Raw genomic sequence first — 11,123 nt, 5'->3', positions numbered from 1 at the left:
CACACCCCGAGCATTTAGCTCACATACTATCTAGTTATCCAACACACGCGGGAACGACCTACATTCAAAGGCACAATGCGGCACTAAGAGTACTTTATTACCTCCTCTGTCACTCCTACGGCATTCACCTTAATATCGTTCCTCTAAATGCTCCTAGGGAATTTGAGTCAATTGTCGAGAATGGGAAGTGCCGTATATATTGGAACTTTATATTCTCGACAATTGTTTCTGTTGCTCACTCGAGGCCTTGGGTCGCTCCGTGTTCTTAGGGTCCACGTGGCTTTTGCTGGATCGTCGTATTGATTCCTTTACAGACTGTAACCACCTATCTCACGGTTGTGCAATTCAGATTAGCACCCGCTCCCGGCGAAATCCTGCGGTTGTCCTTATGAAAAATTTTTAATTATATATATATATGTGAACATAATAATAAAAATATAAATAGGAATATCTTCATACTTCATAAATTTTAAATTGAAAAAAGTAAAGACTGCTGGCAGAGTAAAAAAACTTTGTAGGTTCCATATCAAAACAGGACATTTCTATTTATTTATTAATTTTCGTATGAATTTTGAATTAGCACAGAAAAGTATTTTTCATGTAACAATTTATGTATACAAAATAAATTTGATGAAAAATTAAAAATTGTGGTCGAAAACCCTGAGATACTAAATTACGCTTATGGTAAAATGTTACATGATTTGAAGAAGCAAAACTTTTTTTATCAAATATACATTTTATTTTATATTTTGTAGATTATCATGGATGACAAGAATAGAAAAGAATATAAAAAGTATTTGAAGTCTGGGAGTAAAATACCAATACCTAGATCATCTTGGTATAGATGGAAAAAAATAAGTCAGCAGGAAGTAAATCAATACTACTTTTATTAAATTAAAAATAATACAATATCATCATTATGGAAACTATTACCATATTAATCTACTTGTATTAGGTTCCCCATGCAGAATATTAGTATCAAGATGAAAACACTGATCAGATGCAGGTCGATGCCCATATAGACGAAAAAAGCGACGAAAATCTTGTTAATGAAGCTCGTTATATGCAGGTTGAAACTAATGAGCATGAGCCATGTTTCATGCCTACAATTTGTACAATTGATAAAGAAGAACTTTCAGTGGTAAACAAAGGCAAATTGTTTTTTATTTATCATAAAATTAAAAAAAAGTTGTTTTCCATAGTAGAATATATGATTGCTAATTCTTAACGTTTGATAATTCTAGCCAAAAGTTTCAAATAATTCAATAAAAAATTTTCTCAGAGTTTAAAAAAATTATTTACAGGTTGCGATCTGCGAATTTAAATAAAAAGTGAGATTTTCGTAGTTTCTTTATTTTCAAATATACATATTAGTGTTAGAGGAGTATCGTGTAAATGAAAATTGTAGCTAATGAAAACGAAAAAACTTTCATTCGGTGTCCGAGCTGCTAGTTTAAGTTTTTTGTTAGTTGTTTGCACCTAAAGAATCATCCTCAATGGATTTCAAGAGTACTGAAAGGACGATTTTTCACTAGAATTTTTGACATGTTTGGCAGCCAGCCAGTCAACTTTGGCACAACTGAGGAACAGTTAGTTCATTATTATCTTACTTTTTAGTACCTAAAGAATCATCTTTAATGTGTTTCAGGAGTATTAAAACTACGTTTTTTCACTCGAATTTTTTACATGTTTGACAGCATGCCAGTCAACTTTGGCATCACTCAAGAGCTTCCAGCGAAACTTTTTCATAGTTCTTATCATTTAAAGAATAACGCGGATAACACGTGTTACAAGCCGAGTTAATTAGACAAATCGTTTTAAACCTGCTTTCACATCCAATTATGTCATGTCCATTGATAAGATCGTTCAGCAATCCGAACGCTCAATTGTGAACCAAAATTAACGGCTAGACATGTTACTTTTAATGGATAATAATAGGAATTATTATTCCACGCTGCACTGAGCTCGACACTTAGCTTGTGCATAAACCACTTTATTTTTGTTTTTAATTTTTATTTGAAACCTGCAGTCCTTTGCCCGAACATCTCCTGTACGAAAAATTGTATTCGGATCGTATACTTTTTTTAGATTTTGCGCACCACATTGGTGCCACTATTTTGGTATTTAAGGATCTTCTATATAGATCTTTATTAACAATGACATATGCCCAGGAATGTCTGACATTTAAAGTGCTATGAAAAAGAAATGACAAAAGAATATAATTTTTATTATCGTTATCTTTTAGTATAGATATGAAAATAACAGCATATATAATTTTTGTAAATATTTTGTTGTCAAATTTAAATCAGTATTTCTTAAAACATGTTGACAAATTATTTTAATGACATTTTTTATTGTTCAACTTTAAAAAGTAAATGAATGTTGAACTTAGAAACTTAAAAAACCCATTTTTCATTTTTGTATCCTCAAACAGTTCTTATCAACAAAGACTGAATGTTTCTCGGAACGCACGGAAGATTTCCATCTTTAGAAGAATAGCTTGGAAAGATTGTGCGCAAATTACTCCACGGGAATTCCACCAAATTTCAAGTTGAAAATTCCGTTGACTCCCAGTAAATAATCCAATGACGTTTCGTCTGCAAATTGCAGCCCGTCACAGATTCAGGAAGTTTCTAGCAAACTCTTTCCTATCAGGGCACTAGATGCTAAAAATACATCTTCCTTTAAGAAGTTAAGCTCTAAATAGGAATTAACCGCACTCACCGCATTTTTCTCATGAGCCGTCATTATGCAACAATTTTTGAGCGCCCCAGATTTAAGAAATAAGAGGACCTCGAGAAAATTAGGTTAGAAATCAAAATTACCTGCACATAACACAATTTTCTCATGACCCGACATTATACAAAACTTTCAAATGCATCAGGTGAAAGAAATACATCTTTATCAAGGAAGTTAAGTTATAAATCAAGATTAATCGCAACCAACCCACTTTTCCACGACCCGTCATTATACAACTATTTTTGAGTGCACCAGGTGTAAAAAATACATCATCCTCGAGGTGTTTAAAATCTAAATCAATATTACCCGCACACAACCAACTTGTCTCATGACCCGTCATTGTATAAGAATTCCCGAATGCACCAGGTGTGAAAAATACATCTTGCTCAGAAAGTTAGGTTCTAAATCAAGATGAACCGCACATAATCCATTTTTTTCATGGCCCGTAATAATACAAAAATTTTTAAGTGCATCAGGTCTCAAAAATACATCTTCCTTAAAGAGTACTACTCAAAAAGGGCATAAATTTTCACAAATGGTCGAAAGTTCTGACAATATCTGAACATCCTAAACATTTCTAGCGAGTCTGACTATTTCTGAAGATATACTAATTTACATCCTATCAGGTAGCACAACAGTTAGGACCGCAGGTAAGCTTACCATAAAGGATTACCAATTTTCAATTTTTTTTCAATGTTACATATACATATTTAAGAGTTAAGAATCCAGAATCTAAGGGTTTTGATGAAATCATGTACTTATCAATTTTTTGAAAATTTAAAAATTAAGAATAATGTAATGTATTCTGTAAAGAGAAAGGGATACGCCAAAACGGTAAAAAATTTGCAGATTCACATTCAGAGTCAAAAGCGTAACAAAATTGGTCAGAAATGGTCAGAAGTTCTACATTTTTTTCTAGCGATTCTTGGCTTTCTTTAATAGTGAAGTAAGAAATACTTCTTCCTGGAGAAAGTTAAGTTTTAAATTAAGATGAACCGCACATAACCCACTTTTCTCATGACCTGTTCCTATAAAACAATTTCCACTTGTACCAGGTAGAACAAATACATCTCCCTCGAGGTACTTAGGTTCTAAATGAACAATAAGGGCTCATCATAATTTCAGTAAATGGGAGGGGTCGGTTCTAAGCACATATTCCTGTTACCGATATGTTACTGATATTGTGCTGTTTCATGTTGAAAACCCGTGGTTCATGTCAATGTCAAATGTGGAAAGTTCGAGATTGATATGATTGGTATTTAAATTGATAAATAAATGACATAATATTCGCTTTTACGTTTCAAAGGATTTGATGATTGCAATGGAGTGTTTGGTTTTCAATTTCAAAAATCGCCTTTCTCAGAAGCGAGTTTGATTTTTCAATAAAAAATTTCTTAGTGGCTTACCACTTGATATCTACCGACAAATGAATTGTTAAAGTTCTACATTTTTCATAGAGTTGTGCAAAAAACGTAAAACTTAAGTATAACGTTACACGAACGTTAATAGATGCATTCCAGAAGTATAATGTGTCACACGCCTGACGTCCTCTTTTTAATATTTTCTAAAACAAATCTCTTAGCGGAATTTACTTTAATGTTGCCGAAAAGAGAATTATTTGAACATTGTATAACTACATGATAAGCATGAGAGCCTGTCTTTAATTTTTCAAATAACAAACTTGTTATAAACAGTTCTTGAAATTCCAATATCATTTTTCTGTAAACAGCTTCAAAATTCTTTATCACTTTGATTTTATTTATTTTGCTTGAACTTTTCAAGATCATTTATGATTTTATGACACATTACATTACCTTCTGAGACGTGTTTAAAAAATTCATGATTCTTAAAAATGATATTTCTTTTCTAAAAATGCGATGAGAGGCAAAAGTATTATAAAAGCGACGAAATTCTTTTCTTTCACCAATCTGTAGTTGGATGTCTAGAAGCGTGGAATAGCGACACGAGCTCAACATAAAAATGTCCTCGCATTTTTAGAAAAGAGATATGATTTTTAAGAATGATGAATTTTTATGAACCCGTCTCAGAAGGTAATGTAATGTGTCATAAAATCATAAATAATCTTGAAAGCTCTAAACAACATTTATGATGTAGTTATACAATGTTCAAATAATTCATTTTTTGGCAACATTAAAGTAAATTCCACCGTTTCACAAAATATTAAAAAGATGACGTTATGTGAGTTACATAGTATACTTCTGGAATGTACCCTAAATCTGTGAAAAATATACTGAAATAAGACAAGGTATACTCGAGGTACACTCGAATTTTTTATATTGTGCTTTGAAGACCAATAATATCTATATTTTGGGTCCATGACAAAAAGCCCAAACGAAAAAGCGCCTGCCCAATGAGAGTCGCGCTCCGTGAAAAAGGTTTGCGAATCAGAAAACGAATAGAGGCGTGCTCATACATACATCCTTCGCGATGAAGCGAGTCGCTCTCTGATTCGCTTACCCTTTTCATGGAGCGCGACTCTCATTGGGCGGGTGCTTTGTCGTTTGGGTTTTTTGTCACAGATCCTATATTTTCATAAAATAAGTCCACGTGGACAGATTAGGGGGGGGGGGGGATTTATCATAATTTCACGGCCGTCCACGGGGGGGGGGTCAAAAAGTGGTGAAAAATTGTCCACGTGGTATATGTAGGGCCCCTAAGTGGTTTAGCCATTTCTCTGATTTACTTTTTGGCTTGGGCCTATTGAAGCACGGTTTAGCACTGGCTACCCCCTTTGATGATTATTCTGGATTCAAAGTTCTTGGCATTTTATAGAGTCCTTCAGAAGATGCATTTTGTTTTCAAATTTCGTAAATTTTCAACAAAAATCTTAGTAAACGCTGACGGTTTATAGCAGTTGCCATGTTGTATGATCCTATGGAATGACAGGGAAGACATGACTTTTGCTCTAAGTTGCCAGTCTTGTTACGTATTTTAATTCCCAGATAGACATCACAAAGGTAATAATACTAAATCAATTAAAATGCATGTCTTTTCCGACGCATATAGCCTACCCACCTAACCTGCTAGCATTTTAAAAGGTTTCTGAATGATTATGAGAGGAACTGTTGCGTTTACGTCAGTTTCCTAGCAGGTAACAGAATAATCGCCGTCGATTAATAGGGAGGCTTGTTTGCATCAGTTCCCTGCCAGACTAGTAACACAATGGTAATAGCCGGAGCGATCTTAATTCACGAACAATTTCGTGCGCATGTACTGCAAGTACACGAAAGTACTACGAGTAGCGAATAATTTATTAAATTTAATTAATTCGAAGGGCAATTTTTTTAAAAACTAAATAGTCAAGTAAACAACAAACTATTGGAAAAATCGTAATTTATATTTTATGAATTTAACTTTCAAGCAATTTGACGTCAAATAATCTGAAGAATTTCATCTATTTTCAATAATTTCTCTTACCCATTGAGAGAAATCCGAACAAATATTTTTAAAAATTCAAACGCTTTTTGTATTTTCCAAAAAGAAAATTGAAATTTAATTCAAAAAAATATATCTTTTTAGGTTTTTCTAACAAAATTTTCTATGGATAGCTTATAATGTGCTTCAAAACTCTTTTCAATATAAAAATGGGATCTATCTTAGTTTTCGAGATATAATGAAAAACGTAGAGTTCGGACTCACGAGTACTGGGCATGCTATATCAAGGCGTACGTTCTTCAATATTTGCCGAAATTCATAAGATTGATGATTACGTGTCATTTCTCTTTTACATCGCTTACTCGTTTAATAATTTGTAAGTATTTCCTTTAAATTTGGCTTATATTTTTGTATAAAATGTCATAAAAACTTCAAACAAAAGTTTAAACCCAAAGCACCATGAAGCACTAAAAACAATTCTTTTTTTGAGGCGCTCCAGAAGAAACTTTTAATGACTTTTTCTATCTCACAATCCGAAGTTGCCATTGTTGATGTGCATATATTTTCTGTATAATAGTATTTTTTTCAATGCATTATATTATATCCATAATAACGGTAATGTGAATAGAGAATACTTCAAAAATGCTGCATTTTAATAAAACCGTCATTGACAGACAGCAATATTTTGATCTTCAGAGGACTTTCTACTGATAGTAGTAAAACAATTAAAAAATTGATAAATCTATATGGAATCAAAAACGTGATTTTCAAATTATTTTTTAAAAATGATTAAAAAAATGAAAAGTAAAAGCACATACTCATTGGCATTGGCCAAAAATTTTAACTTTATTTCAAACATACATACTTTCTATTATTTACAATCTGTCAACACATTAGAAAGTTTTGCTGGGAAAAAGACATATTATATATCTATGTAATACAGAAAACTTTTGAAGGCAGATTTATAATTTAAACACAATATCAATAATTACACTCATTTTGTATAACAAGAGTTCATTACAATGCAAATATTTTACTTAATTATTTAAAATTTACTTTTTATTTATACGCATACATGTTGGTTTTAACCTCGAATGTAATTTCTTTTTCGAAAGAGTTCATTTGATAAATATCGGTATTTTTTTATAAAAGATATGTTGTCATATTATTTCAATTTCTTGGAAATTATTTATCATTTAATTATGTCCCTTTTGAACATTTTAGGAAGAATATTAATAGTTATTATTTTCAAACGCCGTGTGTATTTTGAGATTTAGCTGTCATTTTACGTTGCGTTTCCAAACATTATTTTGTTACAAACATGTAATCACAATGGCGGGATAATGTCACCTCCTCCGTTTGTAACATGTTACTACTTTGAGTGGGAAATATATTGTCACTATGTGACCACCAGCGATGTCACCAGTGACTGTTTTTCTGAATATTGTTACCAACATGTGACTATTTAGGCGAGTAACTGTGTTAGCTGAATATCTTATGCTTCTATTGTACACCTGCATCGCCATTCCGAATAAGGCCAGATCTTCATTAAAATTCTCATGGCTAAAACCAAGGTTACACCGATTAAAACATTGAGCATTTCGAACCTTAAGTTCTGTGCCGTTACTCTTTTGGCGAACCTGACTCCATTTTTTATCAGTTCTTTGCAATTAGTTGATGTTCCTATTTTCTTTTCGATAAATTCATTGATCGTTCTTAAATGGCTGGAGAAATAAGCAGTTACATTACCCTCTTTTATTATGAACAGAGTATTTACAATTCAAACGGAAGTGCCTTCTGCGTATTGGAAACATGTTCCATTTGAACAAAACCCGGCTGATTGCGCCGCATTTGGCCCTTTAAGGGCTTGGCCTAAACGCAATGTAGAAACCTTTGAACCAGACCAGGAGACTAATTAAAAAAGTATGCGATTGGCAATCTCTGTTACTTTTTCGAGAATTATCTTAAACTCGTTTACTTCAAATCACCTTCAACCGGTCATCAACTCCCTTGTATACAGATCTGTCTCCATAACAGATAAAGATAACTTATAAAAGAAATTCCAAAACGTTAAACAAATACTAATACAGAACGATTACATAAAAAAGAAACAAATTGATAAAGCAATAAGAAAATACAATAAAAAAAACAAGACAACACAACCTACGAAAGAAAGAGAGAGAGAAATAACTACCACCCAACCCTACATCCAAGGTGTCACAGAACAAATAGGAAGAATTCGCAACAAACACAACATCCAAACTATATTTAAACCACCTGCGAAAATAGGACAGCTACGACTGAAAGTTTTTTTGAAAATTTAGATTTAAAGTTAGAAATTTGTGATCCAAAAAACACTTTTATAATAAATTTCATACAGATCTGACCATTTTTTTAAATTTTGGCCACCTTTTTCGCATTTAAGATCACTTTGCATTCTGAAGATATTTCAACTTCAATATGTTAAAATCCGTTCAGTCGACTTTCAGCAAAAATAGGCAATGAATTTGGAATAATAAAATAGTGATATGCAAGAGAGTGCATTACATTTTTTTACAGATTTCGGCAAGCATTCAAACCCCCAGCGTTTCATGCGAAATCATTCATCCGGGAGAATTCTTGATTTAGGACAAAATCTTTTAAGAGCCATGGAATTTATATAAGAGGCACTTTAAATGTATGTATGTATGTATTTAATCTCTCCCTTTTACGGATTTGAGGACCTCCGCTCCCTGTACTTCTCCTTGTTTAACCAATAGCTCTAACTCTATGTCCTGCCACTCCATAACCCCTTCTCGAATCTTATACACCCTTCTCATTTTTCTCCTTTCTTCCTCCCATTTTGAATTTCCCACATTACCTCTCGCTTCATTCTTCCGAATTTCGCCGCAACATACTTGTGCAATTCTACTTCCCTCTCCCCTTTTTAGATTCGCTTCAAACCTCCAGGCTCTGTTAATTTGTCTAATAACCATATTTTCTCTTCCTAACTCTTTTTTTAACATATATCCGGGGCAACTCCAGCTAACACCCATTACCCACCTCAGAAATCGCTAATGCATGCTCTCTACTTTTCTATGTTCCTTCCATCCCCAAATCTCCACACCATAACACAACACCGCCCACACCAACGCATCAAACAACCAGACCCTCATTCTACAATTATTCTTGAACCTTCTCTTTCCTATACCCCATACTTGGCCCATTACTTTACTCGCACATTCAAGACTTTTCTGCATCTGCAGTTCATTTCCCCCTTCTGCCTCAAACCAAAAACCTAGGTAACAGAATTACTCCACAATTTCCACTTTTTGTCCGTTCATCTTCCAAACGTAATTTATTTTGCTCTTTCTATTTCTGAAACACATCACCTTTGTCTTATCTACGTTCACCGTCAGCTCTTTTGTTCCCACATACTCTTCGAAGATTCTCATCATTAGGTTCATTCCCTTCTCATCATCTCTAAATAGAACTACATCGTCCGCGTATGCTAGAGAGTATAGTTTGTTATTAACCAAAACCGTTTCTCCTTTCCCTTTATCCTTTAGCTTCTCCTCTAAGTCTGCCAATAGGATACTAAATAGTAACGGAATCAACGGACACCCTTGCCTTAGACCTCGGCCTGTCCAGAAAATCTGCCCTTTTTTCTTTCCTATTTTCACCCTAATCCTGGTTTCAGTAAAAATTTCCTTTATCCTCTCCATCAACTTTTCCTCTACACCCTTCTCTTTCATTGCCTACCATAGCACTTTTCTGTTCACTGAGTCAAACGCTGCTTTGAAATCTACGAACAAAGCGACTAGTTTTCCTTTCTTTCTCCCCAAATTTCTGTTAAATAAATAGTTAAGTACGCAGAGGTTGTCTACAGTTCCCATCCCTTTTCTACATCCCGTTTGATTATGTGGGATACTTTCTTTTTGTTCTACCTGACTCTCCAACCTTTTTCTTAAGATTTCTGCATATATTTTATAGCCGACTGACACGAGAGTGATCCCGCTGTATTCCTCTACCTTCTTTCCTTCCCCTTTCTTGACAAGCGGTACAACCAGTCCCGTCGTCCACTCTTCCGGCCAACCTTCCCCTTTCCATACCTTGTTGCAGATCTTCCACATCTCACGGCTAATCCCTTCTCCTCCAAACTTCATAGCTTCGTTCTTTATCACATTTTGTCCTGTCGCCTTGTTTCTTTTTAACCTATTTATTGCCTCATCCACTTCTTCTCTTGTTATCTCGTTCCGTTCCTCCATTTCTCCTTGGATTATCCTACACTTTTCCCCTTCGATCTTCTTTTGCTCTCCCCCTAATAGACCCTTGAAATAATCCGTCTATTCCTCCATTTCTATTTCTCCGTAAACGCCCTTCCTTTCCCCTCTATCCCTATTTATCACATCCGACACCCTACCTTCTTTGATCGCTTTTTCTACTTCTGCCTTATATTCTTCCTTTTTCCGTTGTCTTTTTATTACCAGCATCTTCTCATGTTCTTTTTTCCTCCTGTTTTACTCCTCCTGTTATTTCCTCGTCCCACCAGCCTCTCTTTTCTTCTACTCTTTCTTCATTAGTACCCAGCTCATCCTTTACTTTTTCAATGGACCCCTTCAAACTTTCAATTAAAGAGTCTGTTCCCTCCTCTTTTTCATACCTAACCTTCTTTTTTTCCATCTTTTGTTTAAACTCTTTTAATTTATATACCCCCCAGATTCTCATTTTCGTGTTTCTTTCACAACCCTTAACTTTCTCCCTCTGCCGCGCTTACTGACGCCTCTTAGTGTAATTATGACCGGGAAGTGCTCGGACCCTATCTCATTCCCTACCTTCATACTTTCTATCATATGCCGCATTCTTTCTTCTGCCAAGATGTAGTCTATTACTGTTGCTCCCTTTCTTATGAATGTGATCCCCCCTTCCTCATCTCCTTTCATATTGCCATTGCATATAAACCATTCTGTTTCCATTCTTTTTCTTATCATTGTTCCATCCTTTTCCTC

General features: G+C 34.3%; 1 protein-coding gene across 1 annotated transcript in view; it reads right to left on the bottom strand.

Moving 5' to 3' along the window:
* LOC117178714 (inactive dipeptidyl peptidase 10) overlaps positions 1–11,123 on the bottom strand; it is a 1,065,008-nt gene that overhangs the window by 524,689 nt on the left and 529,196 nt on the right. The window lies entirely within an intron of this gene.

Source organism: Belonocnema kinseyi, chromosome 8 (assembly GCF_010883055.1).
Source record: "Belonocnema kinseyi isolate 2016_QV_RU_SX_M_011 chromosome 8, B_treatae_v1, whole genome shotgun sequence".
Taxonomy (NCBI): domain Eukaryota; kingdom Metazoa; phylum Arthropoda; class Insecta; order Hymenoptera; family Cynipidae; genus Belonocnema; species Belonocnema kinseyi.
The sequence above is the reverse complement of the archived record's forward strand: the minus strand, read 5'-3'. Positions and strand labels throughout refer to the sequence as shown.